A 22,903-nucleotide genomic window follows, 5' to 3' on the forward strand; every position below is an offset into this window, starting at 1 on the left:
TAATCTTATTCTAAAATTCTTAAAGAAGTGGAAGAGCATCCAAAAGAATCTTGAAATGAACAGTCGATGTAATGGTTAATTTGAATTGTCAACTTGATTGTATTAAGAGATGCTGATGATTAAGAGGCTTCTGGATGTATCAATGAAGGCAGGTCTAGGAATGATTGGAATGTGAGATAGTGAACTGAAGTGGAGCCCCACCCTAAGCATGGGGAGAACCATCCAATAGGATGGAATAAAAGTTGGAAGACCAAGAAAGCAGATGCAGATGCAAGCTTGGCTCTTCTTGAATGGGTTCTTTTTTTTGCAGTGCTGGGGACTGAACCCAGGGCCTTGTGCTTGCAAGGCAAGCACTCTACCAACTGAGCTATATCCCCAGCTCTTGAATGGGTTCTTGATTGCTGCTTCCATCATCAGAAGATATCAGACTTTTGTTTCTTCATTCTTCTGAAATGGACTATGCCAGTGTAGTTTCCAGAAGTCTTTGTCACAGACTAGGGTAGCACTGTGGATCTTTCTTGTTCTGGGGATTCTGTGTCTTGGACTCTGGCAGCTGCTGTTTCTTCCAACTCTCTGGGCTGCAGATGGCCATTGTGGACTATCCAGCTTCTGGTCATGTAAGCCCATCTAATAAATCCCCTTTTTATAATCATACTTCCTGTAAGATCAGATGGAGGTAACTAAAGGACAGGTAGGCCAGATGTAATTAAAATAATTTTATTGGGACAGCTCTCAGGTGAGGTTCACCAGTCCTCCAGGGTGAGGGCAGGGGTGGAGGGCCAGGGAAGTTGCACCATGGCTCCGGTGGAGCAGCGTTTTTGTAGTCCAGGATAGGCGGGGGAAGGCTTGAGGGCTTAGTGTCCTCCTGGCCTTGGCTGGAGATCCTTCAGGGACTTGTGTCCCTCTGGGATTGGCTGGGGACTCTGCTGATTGACAGGTGGTTGTGAGATGCCATTCAGGTTTATCTATTAGCACCTGATTGGTTGTTCCCCCCGCACATCCATGGGCTGTGTTGTTCCTTGGTGCGTGTGTGGGCTGCCTGATGCCTTCCCCGCATCCAGCCACCTCAGACCGCCCTAACATTCTGGCCTTTTTGATGATGTGGGGTGCCAGAATTCATCTGGCTACTTCCTGCTAATTAGGGGGCATTGTGGGGAGAGGCCTCAGAAGGAGGGTTGGTGGGGAGGCAGCTGTAGGGGTGCAGGAGCATTTAGTTGACAGTGACTTGGGCAACTTCACTGATTCCATTGCGGGCAAACCTGAGGATACATGGAGGGATCATTAATAGGAGTCCGATCACTAATATGGGAGTAAGGATGGGGGCTAGCTAGGTGGCAAGAGTGGAGTTTAGCCATGCCGGCCAAGGACCATCCAATTGCTGCTGCTGAAGTCTTTCACTCAGCCAACTGAGGGTTTCAATATTTTTCTCCACCAGGTCAGTTTCATTGGCATAGTAACAACATTCTTCTCTTAGGAAGAGGCATGTGCCCCCTTTTGTCTGCCATCAGGTGATCTAGTGCTCAGTGGTTCTGTAAGGAAACTTGGGCAACAGAAGTTATTTGTCTTTGTAATGATGCCAGGGAGGCAGCAGATGCTTCTACTGCTTCTTGGAGTTGCTGTTCTAGTTTCTGGGTGGTGGTGACCACATAACCAAGTCCCCATGCTCCCAACCCAGAAGCAGTGAGTGAGGAGGCCAGGGAGAGTCTGACCACAACTGGTAGGAAAATGGCCCATTGTAAAGTAATCTGGTGGTGGGTGCTTCTATGAGAGAGAAACAAAAAGACATGAGTACTGAAATGAAATTGATACAGAATAAATGTGGCAGCATCTGGAACTTGGCAATGAATACTATGAAGATGACAGAAGTCAATCTCTCACCAGGAGGTGGAAGAACTGAGAAGTTGTTCCCATAACAAGGCCTAACAAAGAGGACAAAAGGAGAGGACAAGGCCTTTATTTAGGAACCTTAACATTGTCAGAGTTATCAGAAATGTAAATACAACATGTAATTCTTAATGTCATTGATGGCCCCAGAAAATACACTTAAGCTACTTAATGTCATCTGAGTTCTGTAAAATATCCTTTTATTGGTATAACATGTGTTTAGTAGAGATCTCTCTATTTCTGTGACTTAGGGCTAAACAATCATACCATCAAACATAGATTAAACCTACCTGAGTAGCTTAGGAGGATCTGTAGGCCTTAAACTGACTAAAAATTTCTGACTCTGGCAGTTTCTCTTGATAGTTATCAGGCACTTCTGCCTAAGAATCTCTCTTATGTAGATTCCAGTCTTTACTTATTCTAGGGGGTTAATACAAGTATGCATCTTAAGTTACACTTAACTATTGTATCTTTTTTTTTTTTTAATGCCCAAGAATGGCTATGTTTTGGTTTTAACTGTTTTGCTAGGTGTTCAAGATCAAGCTGGTCAAATTGACCTGTTCTGGTCTGTTAAAGAGTCAGCTGAGTTCCCACAGGGGTCACTCATGGGAACTTGAGAGCAGTTTCTTAGCTCCTTTAGTGCCTGCCATTTGCTCGGTAAGGTCTCCTTGATGAGGTGGCTCCCTTGGGAAGCATCAGGGATGTCTCCCTTTTTTTCAATGACCCTCCTCTGTAGCAGGTGCACTGATTGGCTTTTAATCCTTCAGTGGTCTCATCAATCTCCCTGATCAGGTCATATGGCCCAGAGTTGCAAAGCTTCTTAGAGAAGTTCTCTTGTTCCCTGGATTCAGGCTGACTCTGAGGTCAAGAGTCAAATAATGGTTTTCTTGGCCCCTTTATTTTAATCTTGGTCTCTAAGTTTGATCTTAAATATTCAGCAAGCCAGTCTCACCAGTCATAAAGTAAGAGCTTGAACTTTAATGTTTATGACTTTACAGTCATTTACCCCCTTTTATTTAATTGGGATTTATATTATCTGTCCTTTTATTATCTCAAATTACTTTAGGTTGTTTTTGAAGTAGTTCCTCTGCAAAACATTAATCAGGCAACAGTGTTTACAAGGAAAATACAAAATGGAATTAACAACAGTAAAAACATTTAGTATGTGTAATAGCTATCTTGAATTTTGGCTGAGCTCTACATTATATCCCCTGTTTAAGATGATAGTAATTTATAACAACAAAAAGAACCCCAATCTTTTGAATATAACTTTAAATAAGTTGAAGTCTGGCTTATTTGGGAGCCATTATGACATGTAGTAAGGTGGGAGGGAGAATCTTACCTCAGGTGAGGAGAAGCTCTTTACAAATCCTAGCTAAAGTGCTCTAGTTCTGAAGCTGATTTTTGTCTCTTTTGCCATGACCAGCATGACCAAACTCTCAGGTCCAATGAGGGACAAAGGAAGATTAGAAAATAAAAATTTATAAACACAGATTTTGAAGATTAAGCTGGGTCAGGTAGAGCTTTGCTGTCTGATAGAGATGCAGATCTAAAGAGTTATGCCAGCAATTTTTATTTATATATGTCTTATTTTCAGTTTAAAGACTATGTAAGCATTATTCTTTGTGTTCAGTAAAGTTACAGAAACTAGGACATCTACGTAACTTTTTCACAGCTACAATGATAGGAGCTTTGTGTAGCTCTCAAGAAAGTTCATTGTTTAAAGTTACTATAAGGCAGGCAGGAACCTAGAAGGGAGCTGGTGAAACGTTGTTGTCTTGCAAAAGAATTCCTTCCTGCCCAGGAGCTGTGTGCTTGAGATCAAGGTCAGAGCTGATAGAACTCTTGCACAGAGCCTCCCCAGGCAGGGCACCATTAAACAGCCAGGCATCTTGTGCCCCTGCACAGGAACACTCCCAAGCACTGGGCATGCCACAGCCATGAGGTCATCAGAGACCCCCCAATCTCAGTCACTGCTGTCCCATCCTCCGCTATCACTCTTATAAGTTTAAAATTACCATTACAGACAAGTTTAGTTTGGAGAACAGTAGCTTGATAAAAATATTCTTTTAAATTTTCTGCTTAAAAGACTTGTATACCTGCAAAATCTGAACACATTTAGTATACAAAGAAGAGTAACAGTACTACGATTACACTCATGTTTCATATTAACCAAGTTTAAAGACTTGTGTACCTGGAAGATACAAAGAAGCCACTGCATTAACCAAGTTTAGTTTTCAAAGAAAAATTTAGACTCTGTAACATACTACAATACTTTAACAGTTGTTTAACCATATTGTATAAACCCTAATTTCTTTAAGACTAATTGCTCTAAAGAATAAAATTTAATAGATACAATGTTAAGAGCAAATCAGTGTTCCAAAGAAATCCTTGTCAGTTTAACATATAGAGTAAACCTTTGTTTTATATCAGTACATGAGTATTTGACCTTAGGGAAAAACCTTAAATAGCCTTAACTCATTGTCAGATATATATATATATATTAAATATATATATATATAAATATATATATATATAAATGTAAGAGCTAAATATATATATATATATCCCACTTAGTTACACACAAACTTCTTGAAATTTGCCCTGTATTTACATGCAGACTTTTTTAGCACTTACTTAGACCCTCATGTATTTCATCACGCAAACACTTTCTTGCCCAGAAATATTTTTTCCTACTAAATATATTTTCGTATGTAGAAGCTTCCATCATTTTCCTGTTAACCTCATTTTTTGTTCACATTTTGAAACAACCCTTATGAAATTTCTGAACTTAGACAAATTACTCCATTTTAATAGGATGAAATAGTTTGTTATTTACAGTACTCTAATTGAAACACAGTTGAAAATTTTAAACCCTTCTTACAAAGAACTACATCAGTTTGTTTACCAATTTATGAAAACACCCACATCAGTATATCATCCCATGGAATTTAAGAAGTTAGGAGTACTTGATGTTTTATTAACCATTAGCATTTTAACTTTGTAAACTAATCAGATGTCTCTAGCAAACATATTTGAGTGATCATATATATGTCAAACTAATTCACTGATTCTTCTGTGAAAACCAAGATATCAGATAAGTGTACTGAACAGTATCTGTTAAGGGATAGTTATCAAGATGTGTGATCCTGAGGGAGATGTAGAAGGGCATAGGCAGCCAGGGCAGTATGGCAAGTGAGGAGGCCAGGTGCAGGTCCAGAACAAAGGAGCATGGAGAGGGTCTTCTGATGAGGTCAGTGTCCTTGATGAAAGTGCTCATGGACCCAACCAGACAGACACTTCCATACTTGTGCTCCTAAGCAGAAGATCCAATAGAAAAACTAAAACAGATGTGGGGACTAAGGCACACCAATCAATAATAGTGAGTAGAGCATGGATGGGGAGGAGATAAGGAAAGGAGGAAATTCCAGAGACCATAAAATAACAGGCCAAAACTCCCCTACCAGATTCCCAGCTCTGAGGCCCTTTCTCTTTGGAGAAGCAACAGAGGTTGCTTTTGCAATAAACCTGCTACTTTGTTGGTATCTCTGTGTCATGTTCTTCAATTCTTTGCTGAACAGAGACAATGAACCCAGCACCCTTAGACTTAACAATCCTAGCATAAGGATGGAGGTCAATGAATAGAATTGTGTATTCAAGAATTAATCATTACACTATGAAGAACTAATTTTTAAAGATTGTCAAGTCATCTCAAAGTGGAAAAATATTTTCAACAGATGTTACTGAAATAATTGGATATTCATATGCCAGTTGGACTCATTTCTCAAACCATGCACATAGCTGACTCATAATGGATCACACACCTAAATGTAAGAGCTAAATAGGCCAAACCCAAGAAATGCTTGCAATCTAAGGTTAACAATGTGTTCTATGATATGATGCAAAAAGCACAAGTGACAGAACAAAAACAGATATATCAAACTTCACCAAAATCAGGATCTTTAGTGATTCAAAGTATAACCATGAAAGTAGCAAACAACCCCAAAGAATAGGAGAAAAATATTGGAAAATCTTATAACTGCCAAGTTTTTAGTATCCTGAATGTATAAAAACTTTTACATCTCAAAAATAAAGAAAACCCAATATCCCTAATAAAAACACAGAGAAATTTTTTGAAATGATATTGCTCCAAGAAAGCAAAAATCATGTCCAAGAAATGTATGAAAACATGCTCGATGCTATTTGTCATTAGGAAAATTCAAAGAACCATGACATTCCCCACGATATATATTTCTACTAAATGAAAAATCAAGTGGGACAAGGTAGAACACTGAATCTGAATTTATTAGACAGTCACCAAAAAGTAAAAATACAGAGATAAAGAGACTAGTGGTACTAGTGGCATGGAAGACAAGAAGATGAAATAGGTAAAGTACAGGGATCTCTTTAGGTCAGAGAAAAATATACTGGTGGGTACATGATAACATTTTATAAATCCTACACAACTACAAAAGAAGGAATATAAATTTGTATGAATTAGTACATTATCTAGTATATTGGTACATTCCAGAGAGGAACACAGAAAAAAATAATGATATCACAAAAGTATGAAATAACTATACTAACGGAAATGGGGGGGAAAGAGGACAACTTGTATTACTTAGGGAATAAGTGGAGATTCTTGAGGTCTCCATTCCAGCTTTGGTTTTACCTTCAAAGCTTACTGCATTGCCCTCTCAGGGGCTGCACCCAAGGGTTCCTACCCTGTCACATACTGCCTGACCTCCCAGGTCTTCCTTTGAAATCTCAGAAGAAGCTTCCATGACCACTCAGTTCTGATGCCAGCTTGAACAATATCCAGGGGACCACAGCTACAGCAGCCTCTGAGGGTCTGGGCAGTGAAATGAAACAGAAATATCTTTCTAGTCCCCCTGTCACAGCAGGGTGCCTCTACAGTCTCTTAAGTGAGTTTTCACTTTTACACTGGGCCTGCAATGGGTCTGTCCTTGCTGATTCCTGAGATGCCCTCAGTCTGTCTTTCCTATTGTCTCTGAGTAAAGTACTTCCCTTTAGTGCTGCAATGTCTTCAACAAACACAACTTCCTTGGTCCCAGTTTTACATGTACTTTCCTGGCCAAATTGTAGGTTTTAAAAATCCATCCTCTCCCCTTCTGAAACCTCGTGAACATAGTCTTTACTCTGTGCATTTCAACCACTATTCTGGTCTTTTGATTTCCCTAGAGAATCACCCATAAAACTTTGATTTGGCTTGCCTCTCTGAACTTTTACAAACTTCTTCTACATACCAGTCCCAAAGGCTTCTGAACCACATGCTTAGTTTAGTGAAGCAATGGCTCCACTCTTCAGAACTAATTTCAGTGTTACTCAATTTTGTGTCACTGTGACCAAAATACCTGACAACTCAGAAGGGGAAAAATTTACCTGGGACTCACAGTTTCAGAGGTTCAGCCTATGGTCAGCCAACTATTTCTCTAGGCCCTGTAGATTGTTCTGAGGCAGAACAATCAACGCAGAAGAGCATGGTCAGAATTGCTGCTCAACTCATGGTGGCCAGGAAGCACAGAGAGATGGGGAAGGGGCTACAGGGAAGATGCATCCATCGAGAGCTGCCACCAGGGACCCACCTCTTACAGTCACATCCCATCAGCCCAGAGTTACCATCAGGACAATAATCCTTTCAAATTAGAATGGACCGATTATATTATAGCTCTCATAATCTAAGAATTCAACTCTGAACATTCCTGCATTGACAGGAATGTTTTGGTGGACACCTCATTTTCTAAATCATATCAAATGTAAAATAAATAATACTGTGTGCATACTGACAAAAAATAAAGGCACAAATACAAGAAATGGAGGAAAATAAAGTCTCCATGCTGAAGGCTTTCAAAGTAATTATACAAAAGAAAATGTACTGATTTTCTATATATCAGAGGTTGAATATGACTTCCCAGTTTTTAAGCCTGTGCCATTCATAGTGATTTATTTTCGAAAAGTAAATCAAAGAAACAGAAAAAGGAAATAGTTTCACTGTACAGAAGTCTAACAAAACTATCTCATTCAGGTGACCTAATTATCATCCTCAGTGATAAATCATAATGATTGTATGCAATTTCATTTCACATCTGTGGGCTTCCTTCCCACAGTCCTCTAGGCTATATAACATGAGAAAAGCATCAGTGAAATCCCAATTGAGGAATGTCAATCATAAAAGTGACGGATGTCAGTCACATAAAATAAAAAGAAAGAGAAACTGTCTCAGCTAAAGGAGCCAAAGAAGACAGAATACCTAGATGTGAGATAATTTTCTTGATGGAATATAGAAAGAGAAAATGGATTTAAATAAAAATCAAGGAAGTCTGAAGAAAGTAAAGGTGTTCATAGATAATAGTACCTAGTATTTTCTTAATTATGAAAAATGTATCATTAAGTTAATAGGCGAAATATCAGAGAAATTGTGTTTTGGGTACATATAAATTCTCTATATCATCTTAGCAACTTACAGGTAAGTCTCAAATTTGCTGAAAATGAAAAATAAAATCCAGTTTTTATAAAATGCACTGTCTGGACTTTTTGTACCAAAGCAGTACTTTTTTTTTTGGTGAGAGTAACTAGGGATTGAACTCAGTGGTACTTGACCACTGAGCCACATCCCCAGTCCTATTTTGTATTTTATTTAAAGACAGAGTCTCATTGAGTTGCTTAGTGCCTCGCTTTTGCTGAGGCTGGCTTTGAACTCTCTATTCTCCTGCCTCAGCCTCCCAAGCTGCTGGGATTACAGGCATGTGCCACCATGTCCATTCCAAAGCAATATTTTTTAAAGAACATTTTATTTGGAAATAATTTTAGAATTACATAAAGTTTTTAAGAGCCTGTCAGTTTTTATATACCCTTTATATTTGGGCATAGTTACCATCTAACTTAATTTTAGTATTTTTATGAAATTCAAAAATTGACACCTCTACCAAATGACTAATTGAACCACAGATGTTCCTCATACTGTTTTCCATTAGTATGACTTTTCATTTCCAGAAGTTAATCTTGGATAGCATATCACATTTAGAGTTAAATATATTACATAATATAATATGTTACCACATAGTTTACCATTTTAAAAACATATATACAGATTACTCACAGTTTCTCTGGGTCTAGATGATGTGTTAAACTGAGGTTTCTACTGAAGTTCAGTTGGAGAAGGATCCCCTTCCAAGCTCATGTGATTGCTGTTAGGAGTCAATTGTTGATGAGGGCAAGATGACTTCGCTTCTGAATGGTCCCAAACCTTAAAAACAATTTAAAATAGATTAATGACTTAAGTTAGGACCTGAAACTATGAAACTTCTAGAATAAAATAGGGGGAATACTTGAGGACATTGGAACAAGCAAAGATTTTTTAATAAAACCCCCAAAACCCAGGAAGCAAAATCAAAGATAGATGAATGGAATTACACCAAACTAAAAAGCCTCTGCAGAGCAAAGAAAACAACCAACAAAGTGAAGATACAACCCAAGGAATGGGGTAAAATATTTGCAAATTATACATATGACAAGGGGTTGATATCTTGAATATAAAAGAACTCCAAAAATCCAATAGCAAGGAACAACTCAGTTAAAAATGTAAAATAGACTTGCAAATGGACATTTTTCAATATAAGACATATAAATGACTAATAGGTACTTTAAAAAATGGTCAATATCACCAATCAGAGAAATACAAATCAAAATCACAATTAGATATCACTTCACCCAAGTGAGAATGGCTAACATCTAAAAAAATTGAACAAATGTTGGTAAGAATGTGGAAAAAAGGGAAACTTTGTACACTGGTGGTGGAATGTTAATTAATACAGCCAATATGGAAAAGAATATGGAGATAGCTCAAAAAATTAAAAATTGAACTGCCATATGATTGAGCAATTCCACTACTGGGAACATATCAAAAGGGAATGGAATCATTATGTAAAAGAGACATTTGCTTTACCATATTAATTGCAGCACTATTCACAATGGCCACAAATGGACAAAAAATGTCTACCAATGGGTGAATGGATTGAGAAAATGTGGTTTATATATAAATGGAACACTAAACAGCCACATAAATGAATAAAAATCTTTCCATTTGCCAGAATGTGGATAGGAGTGGAAACAATTATGTTAAGTGAAATAAGCAAGGCACAGGAAGACAAGTAGTACATGGTTGTACTCACAGTGGAATTTTTAAGTATTAACCTCAGAGAAGTTGAAACAGAAATTCATGTTACAGTCAGAACTGTTGCACAGTGGAGTGACTATAGATAACAAGATGTACTACACCCTTTAAAAAGCTAGAAGAATGATATTGAATATTTTCACCACAAATAAATTTTAAATGTTTGTGGAGGGATATTTTAATCTAATTTAAACAAAAGATCTGAAAAGAACAGTTTAGAGAAGGAAAAGTTTATTTTGGCTCATGGTTTCAGATTTTAGTCCATAAGTAGTTGACTCCATAGCTCTGGGCCCAAGGTGAAGCACACTATCATGGCATAAGGGGATAGCAGAGGAAGACAGCCCAGAACATTGCAACAAAAAAGCAGAGAGACCACTTGGATATCAGGGACAAAATATAATCCTCAGTCATGGCCCCAGTGATGTACTTTCTGCAGCAACATCCTATCTCATAGTTAACTAATCTGTATCAGTTGATTAATCCACTCATTAGGTTATATTTCCACCTCTGAAAATTCTTACGCAATACCTCACACATGAACTGTTGAGGGACACCTCATATTTAAACCCTAACATTCTGTTCCTGGTACCTGAAAGCTCATGCCCATCTCAATGCAATACATTTAGCTCATTTTTGAGATTTCCCATAATCACACCACTTCCAGCCTTACCCAAAAATTCAAATATATATTTCTTGAGACTCAAGGCAGACTCAGCCTGAGTCTTGTAAAAATCAAAAGCAAGTAACATATATTCAATATGTAATGGCACAGTGTAAACATTTTCATTCCAAAAATGAGAAACTGGATCATAAAAAGAAGGAATGCAACCAAAGCAAGATCAAAATCTAGCTGTGTAAACAAATCCTGTACCTCCCTATCCAGCATCTGAGGAAACTGGCATTGTGACATTCACTTCAAAGGGACTGGGTAGCTCTGTGCCCATGGGCTTGCTGGTTTTAACCTCTCTTTTGGCTTGTTTCTGCCTGATTCCTGCAGCTTTTCTCAGCATACATCCCATGGTACTGGCATTTCTTAATCTCAGCAATCTCCACTGAAGCTTGGTGTTCCTTCTCACCTCAAATCTAAATCATAATAAGAATAAAGATAAAGAACACATGATCACATCTATTGACAGATATTAAGCATTTGATAAATTGGAAACACAATTATGGTAAGAACACTGAAAAAATATGGCACAGAGAGAACACACATTATCTAAAATAAAGAGCATCCACAAAAAGCTCATGTAACAATATATGGTATCTTGACATTAGTAATTGCCCTAAGATTTGAAATATGACATGGATGTCCAGATTACTGGCTCAACAGTGTTTGTATAAGTCAATTAGGCTAGAAAAATAAATATAAGACCTTCAGATTAGAAAGGACATGTCAAACTATCTTGATGTGAATGACATGCTCTTATATAAAAAATTCCTAAGGAAGATACTAAATGAGATTAGAATAAAAATGAGTTCACTAATGATCCAGTATAAAGGGTTAATAAAATCAACTGCATTGCTATACGCTAGCAATTAATAAAAAAACTAAAACTCAGAAAAACTTTTACATTAACAATAGCATCGAAAAGGAAATATACTTTATAAACAAAGTAGCACAAATTCACTGTAGCATATTCATACATATATATTGCATAACTTGGTCAATTTCAGTCCACTTCCTCCCTTTTCTGGTCCCTCCTTCCATCTCAATTCCCTTTCTCTGCTCCATTGGTTTCACTTATATTTTCAGGGATCTCCTACCCATTTCTCCCCCTTATTTTGGTCTAGCTTCTGCATATGAGAGAAAACATTCACCCCTGACTTTCTGAATCAGGTTTGTTCCATTTAGCATGATGTTCTTCAGTTCTTCAAGTTGATTCCATTTACTGGAAAATATCACAATTTCATTCTTCTTTATGTATATCTGTAAAGCAACAATAAAAAAATTAATAGAAAGAAGACAAGTATAATAGAGGAAGTGACATGTGAGGGAAGGAGGGAAGAGAAAGAGGAAGTACCAGGGACTGAAGTGGAGCAAATGATATTATATGCATGCATGATTAGGTCAAAATGAACTTCATTATTAGTTACAACTATAATACTCTGATAAAAACAATTAAAAACAAACTATAAAATAAAAAGGAAATACACTTAGGAACAAATTAAGAATATATCTGATATGTTCATAGAGAAAATTTCAAAATCTATTCAAACAAATCAAGTTCTAAAAATTAAAAATATCATTTTGCTATTGAGAGATGGCTTAATATTGTTAGAATACCAATTCTTTCCAAATGGATCTCAGATTCAATATAACTCTGATGGAAATACTGGCTTCCTTTTAAAGTTCTTTTTTCCAGTAATTGGCAAGATGATTCTAAATTTCATATAGAAATGAAAATTCTGCAGAAAAAGGATCCAGTATAAAGGGTTATAAAAAAGTGTTATAAAAAGTGATGTATAAAAAGAACAAAGTTGGAACACTCTACTCATAGTTCTTAATTTCAAAACTTACTACTAACCAATAGTAATGAAGATATGAAGATACAGTGGTATCAATTAGATATAAGCATACAATACATTGGAATGGAATTGAGTATCCAAAAATTAATGCTTACACTTATGATTGACTGATTTTATAGGGCAGCCACATTAATTCAATATTTTTAAACAAAATTTGTAATGAAAAGTCCATATTCACATGTGAGGTGGACTCCTTTACACTATATACATATATAATTGACTAAAAAAATGTCAGACTTGAATATAATGGCTAAAACTACAAACTCCATAGAATATCATATGTTTTCAGGTAAAATAATGGATTCTAACATATGACATCAAGATACAAGGGTTAATGGGAAGAAAAATGAACTTCATCAAATTTAAAAACTTCTGTGATTCAAAGGACAACATTAAGACAACCCAATGAATGGGGAAAATGTTTGCAGTCATACATATGATAGAAGTATATTATATAGCATATAGAAAATCTCCTTATATTCCTAAAATAAACAGGAACACTACTAATAGAAAGTGAGTGGAAAATGTTTGACTAGACATTTCTCCAAAAAAAACTATGAAAATGTCCATTAAGTCCATGAAAATGTTTGAAACCTTTAATCCTTAGTAAAATAAAAATTTAAACCATTAAAGCATACAGTTTACAAATATTAAAGGCATACTCATAAATGAATAAATCCAGTTTGAAAAATCTACATATTAAGTAGTTTCACTTATATTATACCAGGGAAAAGATAAAACTAGAGAGAAAGTACAGGATGAGCAGTTATAGTAGCTCAAAAGTGTAATTTTATAGGTGGGAAAACAGCAAATCCCTTTTGGGCAGTGAAATTATCCTCATGTGATAATGTATAATGCATTAATTCTATTTTTCCAAATCCTACAAAACTTTACAACAAACGAGTTAATCTAACGGTTTGCAGTTAAAATAAAAAAAAACCTAATTCAGTATGTGGGAGGATCCCAAGGAAGGATGCAGACAAAAATAATATAATTGTATGAAAAAAGCCCATTTGAAATTGGTTGATGCCTCCTCACTACATCTCACCAATTCTGTTCTCCTCCTTACCTGGTGAAGTTTACTGTTTTTTTGTTTTTTGTTTTTTAATGGTACCAGAGATTGAACCCAGGGGCATTTAACCACTGAGTCCCATTCCCAGCCCTTTTTTGGATTTTATTTAGAGATAGGATTTTGCCGAGTTGCATAGGGACTTGCTAAGGTGCTGAGGCTGGCTTTGAACTCGGGATCCTCCTGCCTCAGTGTCCTGAGACACTGGGATTACAGGTGTGTACCACCATGCCCAGTTTTACTGTTGTTTTGAATTCTTGTTTTACTGTTGTTTGTCCCTACTCTATTTGTTATTGTTTTCCCTCAAGTTTGTATTCCTAAATAATATTTTGTGCAGTTTTTCTTCATCTACAAAAATTAGACCCTAAGTATAGGGTCTAAATCAATACCTAATCCTAGTCAATTTATGAGAAGCCATCAGACACATCTTGATTGTTGGATATCTTACAAAATGATAGACCAGCTGTTTTCATAAGAGCAAATGTCATAAAAAATAAGTGAAGATTGAGAAACTGTTGCAGAATGAACAGAAAAGCTAGAAGAGAGTTATAAATACAGTAGATATGAATCCACCTACATCAGTAATCACTTTGAATATCAGTTATCTAAATGCAACATTAAATGCAAATTAAATGACAGACTTGTCAGAGCAGAAGAAACAAGTCTCAAGAATAGACAGCTCTATAAGAAAGCCAGTTTAAATATAAAGACACATGAATGAAATGTAAATAGGTGGCACATATATAGATAAAATTATAACATACTAATTAAAACAACAATAATGATAAAAATGATAGAAGGAAGATCAATAGAATAGTAAGCAGATCAATGGGAGGGAGGAAAAGAGGGAAAGAGACAGAACTTTTAAAAAAATAAACAAAATTGATAAACCTTTAGCCACACTAACAAAGAGAAGACGAGAGAAAACCCAAATCACTAAAATTCGGAATGAACAAGGAAATATCACAACAGACAGGATTGAAATACAAAACATAATTAGAAGCTATTTTGAAAATCTATACTCCAACAAAATAGAAAATTTCGAAGACATCAACAGGTTTCTAGAGACATATGAATTGCCTAAACTGAACGAGGAGGACATACACAATTTAAATAGACCAATTTCAAGTACTGAAATAGAAGAAGTCATCAAAAGCCTACCAACAAAGAAAAGTCCGGGACCAGATGGGTTCTCAGCCGAGTTCTACAAAACCTTTAAGGAAGAGCTCATTCCAATACTTCTCAAAGTATTCCATAAAATAGAAGAGGAGGGAACCCTCCCAAACTCATTCTATGAAGCCAATATCACACTGATACCTAAACCAGACAGAGACTCATCAAGGAAAGAAAATTTCAGACCAATATCCTTAATGAACATCGACGCAAAAATTCTCAACAAAATTTTAGCAAATCGCATACAAAAACATATTAAAAAGATAGTGCACCATGATCAAGTGGGTTTCATCCCAGGGATGCAAGGTTGGTTCAACATCAGGAAATCAATAAACGTAATTCACCATATTAATAGACTTAAAGTCAAGAATCACATGATTATTTCAATAGATGCAGAAAAAGCATTTGATAAAATACAGCACCCCTTCATGCTCAAAACACTAGAAAAAATAGGGATAGTGGGAACATTCCTTAATATTGTAAAGGCCATTTATGCTAAGCCCATGGCTAATATCATTCTAAATGGTGAAAAACTGAAAGCATTCCCCCTAAAAACTGGAACAAGGCAGGGATGCCCTCTTTCACCACTTCTATTCAACATCGTTCTTGAGACTCTGGCCAGAGCAATTAGACAAACCAAAGAAATTAAAGGGATACGAATTGGAAAAGAAGAACTCAAACTATCCCTGTTCGCTGATGACATGATTATATATTTAGAGGAACCTGGAAATTCCACCAGAAAACTCTTAGAACTCATAAGTGATTTCAGTAAAGTAGCAGGTTACAAGATCAATGCCCATAAATCCAACGCATTTTTATACATAAGTGATGAATCTTCAGAAAGAGAAATTAGGAAAACTACCCCATTCACAATAGCCTCGAAAAAAATAAAATACTTGGGAATCAATCTCACAAAGAGGTGAAAGACCTCTACAATGAGAACTATACAACACTAAAGAAAGAAATTAAAGAACACCTTAGAAGATGGAAAGATCTTCCATGTTCTTGGATAGGAAGAATTAATATTGTCAAAATGGCCATACTACCTAAAGTGCTATACAAATTCAATGCAATTCCAATTAAAATCCCAATGACGTACCTTACAGAAATAGAGCAGGCAATTATGAAATTCATCTGGAAGAATAAGAAACCCAGAATAGCTAAAGCAATCCTTAGCAGGAAGAGTGAAACAGGGGGTATTGCAATACCAGATCTTCAACTCTACTACAAAGCAATAGTAACAAAAACGGCATGGTATTGGTACCAAAATAGAAAGGTAGATCAATGGTACAGAATAGAGGACACGGACACAAACCCAAATAAATACAATTTTCTCATACTAGACAAAGGGGCCAAAAATATGCAATGGAGAAAAGATAGCCTCTTCAACAAATGGTGCTGGGAGAATTGGAAATCCATATGCAACAGAATGAAACTAAACCCATATCTCTCACCATGCACGAAACTAAACTCAAAATGGATTAAGGACCTCGGAATCAGACCAGAGACCCTGCAGATTATAGAAGAAAAAGTAGGTCCAAATCTTCACCTTGTTGGTCTAGGACCAGACTTCCTTAACAGGACTCCCATAGCACAAGAAATAAAAGCTAGAATCAACCACTGGGATAGATTCAAACTAAAAAGCTTTCTCTCAGCAAAGGAAACTATCAGCAATGCGAAGAAAGAGCCTACAGAGTGGGAGAATATCTTTGCCACTCATCCTTCAGATAGAGCACTAATCTCCAGGATCTATAAAGAACTCAAAAAACTCTACTCCAAGAATTCAAACAGTCCAGTCAACAAATGGGCTAAGGAAATGAATAGACACTTCACAGAAGAAGATCTACAAGCAATCAACAAACATATGGAAAAATGTTCAACATCTCTAGTAATAAGAGAAATGCAAATCAAAACCACCCTAAGGTTCCATCTCACCCCAATTAGAATGGCGATTATCAAGAATACGAGCAACAACAGGTGTTGGCGAGGATGTGGGGAGAAAGGTACACTCATACACTGCTGGTGGGGCTGCAAATTAGTGCAGCCACTATGGAAAGCAGTGTGGAGATTCCTTAGAAAAACTTGGAATGGAACCACCATTTGACCCAGCTATCCCACTCCTTGGCCTATACCCAAAGGACTTAAAATCTGCATACTACAGAAATACAGCCACATCAATGTTCATAGCTGCTCAATTCACAATAGCCAGACTGTGGAACCAACCTAGATGCCCTTCAATTGATGAGTGGATAAAGAAACTGTGGTATATATATACTATGGAATATTACTCAGCCATAAAGAATGATAAAATTATGACATTTGCAGGCAAATGGATGAAATTGGAGAATATCATGCTAAGTGAGATAAGCCAATCTCAAAAAGCCAAAGGACGAATGATATCGCTAATAAGTGGAGGTTGACACATAATGGGGGGGAGGGAAGGGTTAGAGTTAGGGTTAGGGAGGGGGGCAAGTATGGAGGAAGGAACTACTGTATAGAGGGTAAAGAGGGGTGGGAGGGGTGGGGGGAAGGGAAAAAAATAACAGAATGAATCAAACAACATTGCTCTATGTAAATTTATGATTACACAAATGGTATGCCTTTACGCCATGTACAAACAGAGAAACAACATGTATCCCATTTGTTTACAATGAAAAAAAAAAAAAAATTTAAAAGAATATAAACAATTAAAATTGATAAACCCTTAGCCATACTACTCAAATTACTTATATTCATGATGTAAAAGGAAATATCACAATGGACACTAATGAAATACAGATGATAATCAGAAACTATTTTGAAAAATTATACTCTAATAAAATAGAATTGCTTGAAAACATCCACAAATTTCTAGAGACATATGACCTACCCAAATTGAATCAGGAGGACACAGAAAATTTAAACACATTAATTTCAAGCAATAAAATTGAAGATGCCTACCAACGAGGAAAAAGCCTACCCACGAGGAAAAGGATCAGAGAGATTTTCAACTGAGTTCTGTCAGACCGTCAGAGAAGAAATAACATCACTACTCCTCAAATTATTCCATAAAATAGAAAAGAACACTTCCAAACTCATTCTATGAAGTTTGATACCAAAAGCAGACAAAGACATATCAAGGAAAGAAAATTTCAGACCAATACCATAGATGAACATAAATGTGAAAATTCTTTTAAAAAATACCGGAGAACTGCATACAAAACCACTTTAAAAAGATAGTGTACCATGATCAAGTGGGGTTCATCCCAGGATGCAAGTTTGGTTCAACATCTGGAAATTGACAAACACAATTCATCATGTCAATAGAATTAAACACAACAATCATATGATTATCTCATTGGATGCAGGAAAGCATTGGACAAAGATAGCACCCATTCATGTTGAAAACCCTAGAAAAACTAGGCATAGTAGGAACACAGCTCCACATTGTACAAGTTATTTATCCTCAACTCAAGGCCAACATCAGTCTAAATGGAGAAAAATTGAAAGCATTCCTAAATCAAATGCATTCCTATACACCAATGATGAATCAATTGAAAGAGAAATTAGGAAAACTATCCCATTTATAGTAGCCTCAAAAAAAAAAGTACTTGGGAATCAATCTAACAAGAGAGGTAAAAGACTCTCAACAATTAAAACTATAGAACACTAAAGAAAAAAAAAAGAAACTGAAGAAGACCTTAGAAGATGGAAAGATCTCTCATGTTCTTGGATAGACAGAATTAACATTGTCAAAATGGTCACACTATCAAAAGTGCTATACAGATTTAATGCAATTCCTATTAAAGTTCTGATAACATACTTCATAGAAATAGAAAAAGCAGTCATGAAATTCATTTGGAAAAATAAGAGGCCCAGCATAGCCAAAGCAATCTGTAGTGAGAAAAGTGAAGCAGGAGGCATCACAATACCAGACCTTAAATTATACTACAGAGAGAGCCATAGTAACAAAAACAGCATGGTATTGGCACTAAAACAAACATGAAGACTAATGGTACAGAATAGAAGATAGAGCAGTAAACTCACATAAATACAGTTATCTCATAGTACACAAAGACACCATAAACATACATTGGAGAAAAGATAGCCTCTTCAATAAATGGTGCTGGGAAAATTGAAAATTCATACGTAACAAAATGAAATAAGGCCACTATCTCTCACCCTGCACAAAACTCAACTGAAAGTAAAACAAGGATATAAGCATTAGACCAGAGACCCTGCACCTACTAGAAGAAAAAACTAGGCTCAACTCTCCATCATGTTGGCTTAGGAACCAAATGACTCCCAAAGCATAAGAAGTAAAATCAGGAATCAATAAATGGGATGGTATCAAACTAAAAAGCTTCTTCAGAGCAAAGTAAACAATCATGAACATGAAGAGAGAGCCTACAGAATGAGAGAAAATCTTTGCCACCTGCACCTCAGATAGAGCATTAATCTCCAGGATATATAAAGAAGTTTAAAAACTTAATTTCAAAGAAACCAAATAACCCAGTCAATAAATGGGCAAAGGAATTGAACAGGCACTTCACAGAAGAAATATAATCAGTCAACAAATATATGAAAAAACGTTCAACATCACTAGCAATTAGAGACATGCAAATTAAAACTATATTGAGATTTCATCTTATTCCAGTCAGAATAGCAATTATCAAGAATACAAGTAACAATAAATGTTAGTGAGGATAAGGGAAAAAAGGTATATTCATACATTGCTGGTAGAACTGCAAATTAATGCAACCACTCTGGAAAGCAATATGGAGGTTCCTCAGAAAACTTGGAATGGAACCACCATTTGACCCAGTCATCCCATTCCTCAGCATATACCCAAAGGACTTAAAATCAACATACTGTAGTGAGGCAGCCACATCAGTATTTATAGCAGCTCAATTCACAATAGCTAAGCTCCATAGGGCACCAACCTAGGTGCCCTTCAACAGATGAAAGGATAAAGAAAATGTAGTACATATACACAATGGAATATTACTCAGCCATAAATAAAAATGAAATGATGGCATTTGCCAGTAAATGGATGGAACTGGAGACTATCATGCTAAGTGAAATAAGCTAATTCCTAAAAACCAAAATCTGAATATTCTCTCTGATATATGGATACTGACTCACAATAGTCAGTGGGAGGGAAAAGTGGAGATTTACTGGAAGTAGATGGTGGGGGTTGGGGAAGTGGTGGGAAGGGAGGGGGATGGGAATAGAAAGCATAGTAGAATGAATTGGACATCATTTCCTATGTTCATATATGAATACATGAACAGTGTAAGTCCACATCATGAACAAGCACTAAGCTATACTCCATGTATGTATGATATGCCAAAATACATTCTACTGTCATATATAATTAAAAAGAACAAATAAAAAATTATAAAAAAGTAAAAAAAAATCATTGATTAATGTGTACTTTCAAAAGACAACGAAATTAAGCTAGAAAAGATTATGTGCGCACACACACAGTCATGCACAATCTGCACAAGCAGAAGTCACGTAGACATTTACAGAATGAGGTGAAATTCATTCATGAATCCAGTCAATTTCTTATCTTTTGGGAAACGAAAAAATCAAAACAGTATGGTGAAATTCACACTTGTAGAGTACAAAGTGGCTGGTCTCTGTATTTACACTGGAAATGTTAGTGTTCTTTCTGCACATGTTGATATCTTTGTGAACAAATTAATGGTACAAACTAAGTCATAGAAATACTTACTGGTCCCAAGAAAGATTCTTTTCACCTTTCAATCAGAAGCACTTCACAATGCTTTTCTGGAAAATGCTGTAATACAGAATGTATATTGTTATTCTAATAATATTGATAATCCCAATCAATATAGGTAAAGGGGATGAAAAGGTAGAATTCAATGTGATATGTTCATATATATACAGAGTGTAATTTGTTCAGTTTCTCTCAACAATAGGGAGACACATGAAAAGATTAAAATAGCTTTTTCAAAAACAATTGTGGGTGCATTTAAGCCTTCAGGAATGGAAGGCTTTAATACCCAGTACAAAAATTCTCACTTTGTTTTAGATGATGTAGACTCCATTATAACCTGAAAGTTACACCAAAATAAAATCCAAGAAGAAATATTACTATGCCAGGACTAAAGTAGTAAAATGCCACTAGTCAGCAAGTAGAAGTGTCTGTGAAAAAATCATTCTTATCCAAAATCTGAATTTCCCAACCTACCCACAGGGAGCGATGGGAGCAGTTGTTCCTTTGCATGTATCACCTACAGCAAGGCTCTGTGATCAGCAGTGGACCCAATGTTGGTGGACATGGTCTGGAGGAGAAGGACTATGTGGGGTCCTCTGAACTTGTGCAGGAGGTACCCCATGCTGAATCCTCCGGTTCTGAACATTGCTGTGGTTAAAAATGTTAAATAATTAAAGCTGGTGTATGTCATGGGTATTAGGATGTTAGAGATAAGTATTAACAGCATGTTCTAAAATTCTAAAACTTCTTTATTTAATACACACATGAAAAAATTGATATAGTTACAAGGCATGCATATTTGTACTCTTTTCCATCACAGAACAGCCAGTGGATAAGATAAAAAGGTTCTTTTGGGGAAGGAAGTCTCTTTGTAACTAAAAATTATCTGTATAGACACAGGAATAAACCAAACAAAGAAAAAAAAAAACCCAAAACAGACATACACAAATATAAAAAGAAAAATTATATGCCTGTCAATATGGAAAAGATGCATTTTTCTATAAATGTACTAGAAAATTGAGTTTCTGTAGGGGATCATTAAAATCTCACACTGTGCAAAAATCAATTCCAGCTGGATCAAAGACATATTTGTAAAAATACTAAAAACAGTATATAAAACACAATTTTGGAAAATATCTTCATGACATGAGTAGTAAGTTAAGATTTCTGAAACAAGACCTAGAGTAAAGACTCTGGAGATGAACCCAGTCAGTCTCAAGGTTTTTCTATTCCTTCCTTAGAGGGATTTTGCTCAGATTCAGAAGTGGTCATAGGTATGATAATAGTGTGTACCACTTGAGATGCTGCAAAAATTAATGATACATAACAGGTATAGTATAATACCAAACATTTCTTCACTAAGCACTCATAAATCATTTTCTAATGATTTAAAAGATGTGTCATTGCATCAACTATAATATGTATTATCATTTTACACATAGGAAGTAAAATCAAATCACTATAGAATAAAGCCACTGAAAAATGATGACTCAAATTTTTCTATCACTTAGAATTACACATTATAATCACTGAAACATATTTTCAACTCACGTAAATATGGATATTTGTCTTTTTTTCACTCATAACTACTCATGATGGAACATACAAGCCAAATGCAACAAAATATATGGCTAAAATTTCTCCCACTCAGATCAAACTCTTTAGAATCATCCTTAACTCATCTTTTCCATGGTTTTCTATTATTAGCCTCTGTGCTAATCAGAATCAATGGTCATGCTGCATTCCTTAAGAGTACTGTGTTACTCACTCGAGTTGATCTTTCCAACCTACTGTCATACATGCTGCCATTATTAATGTTGATATTACCTAAAGATTTTAATGGAAAGTTTTAAACCAAATTCTGTGTGTGTACCTGAGAACAAATACATTGTGTTCTGGTCAGCAGTGTTTTGACACTATCAAATTTAAGACGCCTTTCTATTGGAAGGATGTGAAACTGTACTGTAGAGTGAAAGGAATCCATTATTTTTCTCTGTGACTGTCCTTTGTCATTGTGCCTCATCTGATGTATTCTGTTATTGAAGTAATATGCTAAATTATATTTTTCATAGATTTTCTAATTCCATTTACATTCTACCTAGCTATTAGAGATAATAGAATTATTATTGGGCCAGTAGAATTCCTATTTTATATGTTGAGAGGTCATTTCACAAACTATGATTCCAGAAATAAAATTGAGGAGGAAGTTAGAACTTGAGAAGTGTTGCTGGCTCTTTGCGGTTCCAAAATCCACGGATATTTGTCACTGCCTGCAGCAACAACTTGCACGGGTCTTATGGGTGGTGGAGTGGAAACTGAGGCACTTCTATCT

At 36.0% G+C, this 22,903-nt stretch overlaps 1 long non-coding RNA gene across 1 annotated transcript in view; it reads right to left on the minus strand.

Moving 5' to 3' along the window:
* The window catches only part of LOC306650480, a 246,344-nt gene that overhangs the window by 29,818 nt on the left and 193,623 nt on the right, over window positions 1–22,903 (minus strand). Inside the window, exons 12-14 of the long non-coding RNA XR_013760934.1 lie at window positions 20,566–20,631; window positions 10,950–12,005; window positions 9,005–9,151 (exon numbers count right to left, since the gene is read on the minus strand). This is a non-coding gene — a long non-coding RNA (uncharacterized lncRNA). The remainder of the gene's footprint in view (window positions 1–9,004; window positions 9,152–10,949; window positions 12,006–20,565; window positions 20,632–22,903) is intronic.

This window comes from Sciurus vulgaris (assembly GCF_902686455.1).
Source record: "Sciurus vulgaris genome assembly, chromosome: 2".
NCBI lineage: Eukaryota > Metazoa > Chordata > Mammalia > Rodentia > Sciuridae > Sciurus > Sciurus vulgaris.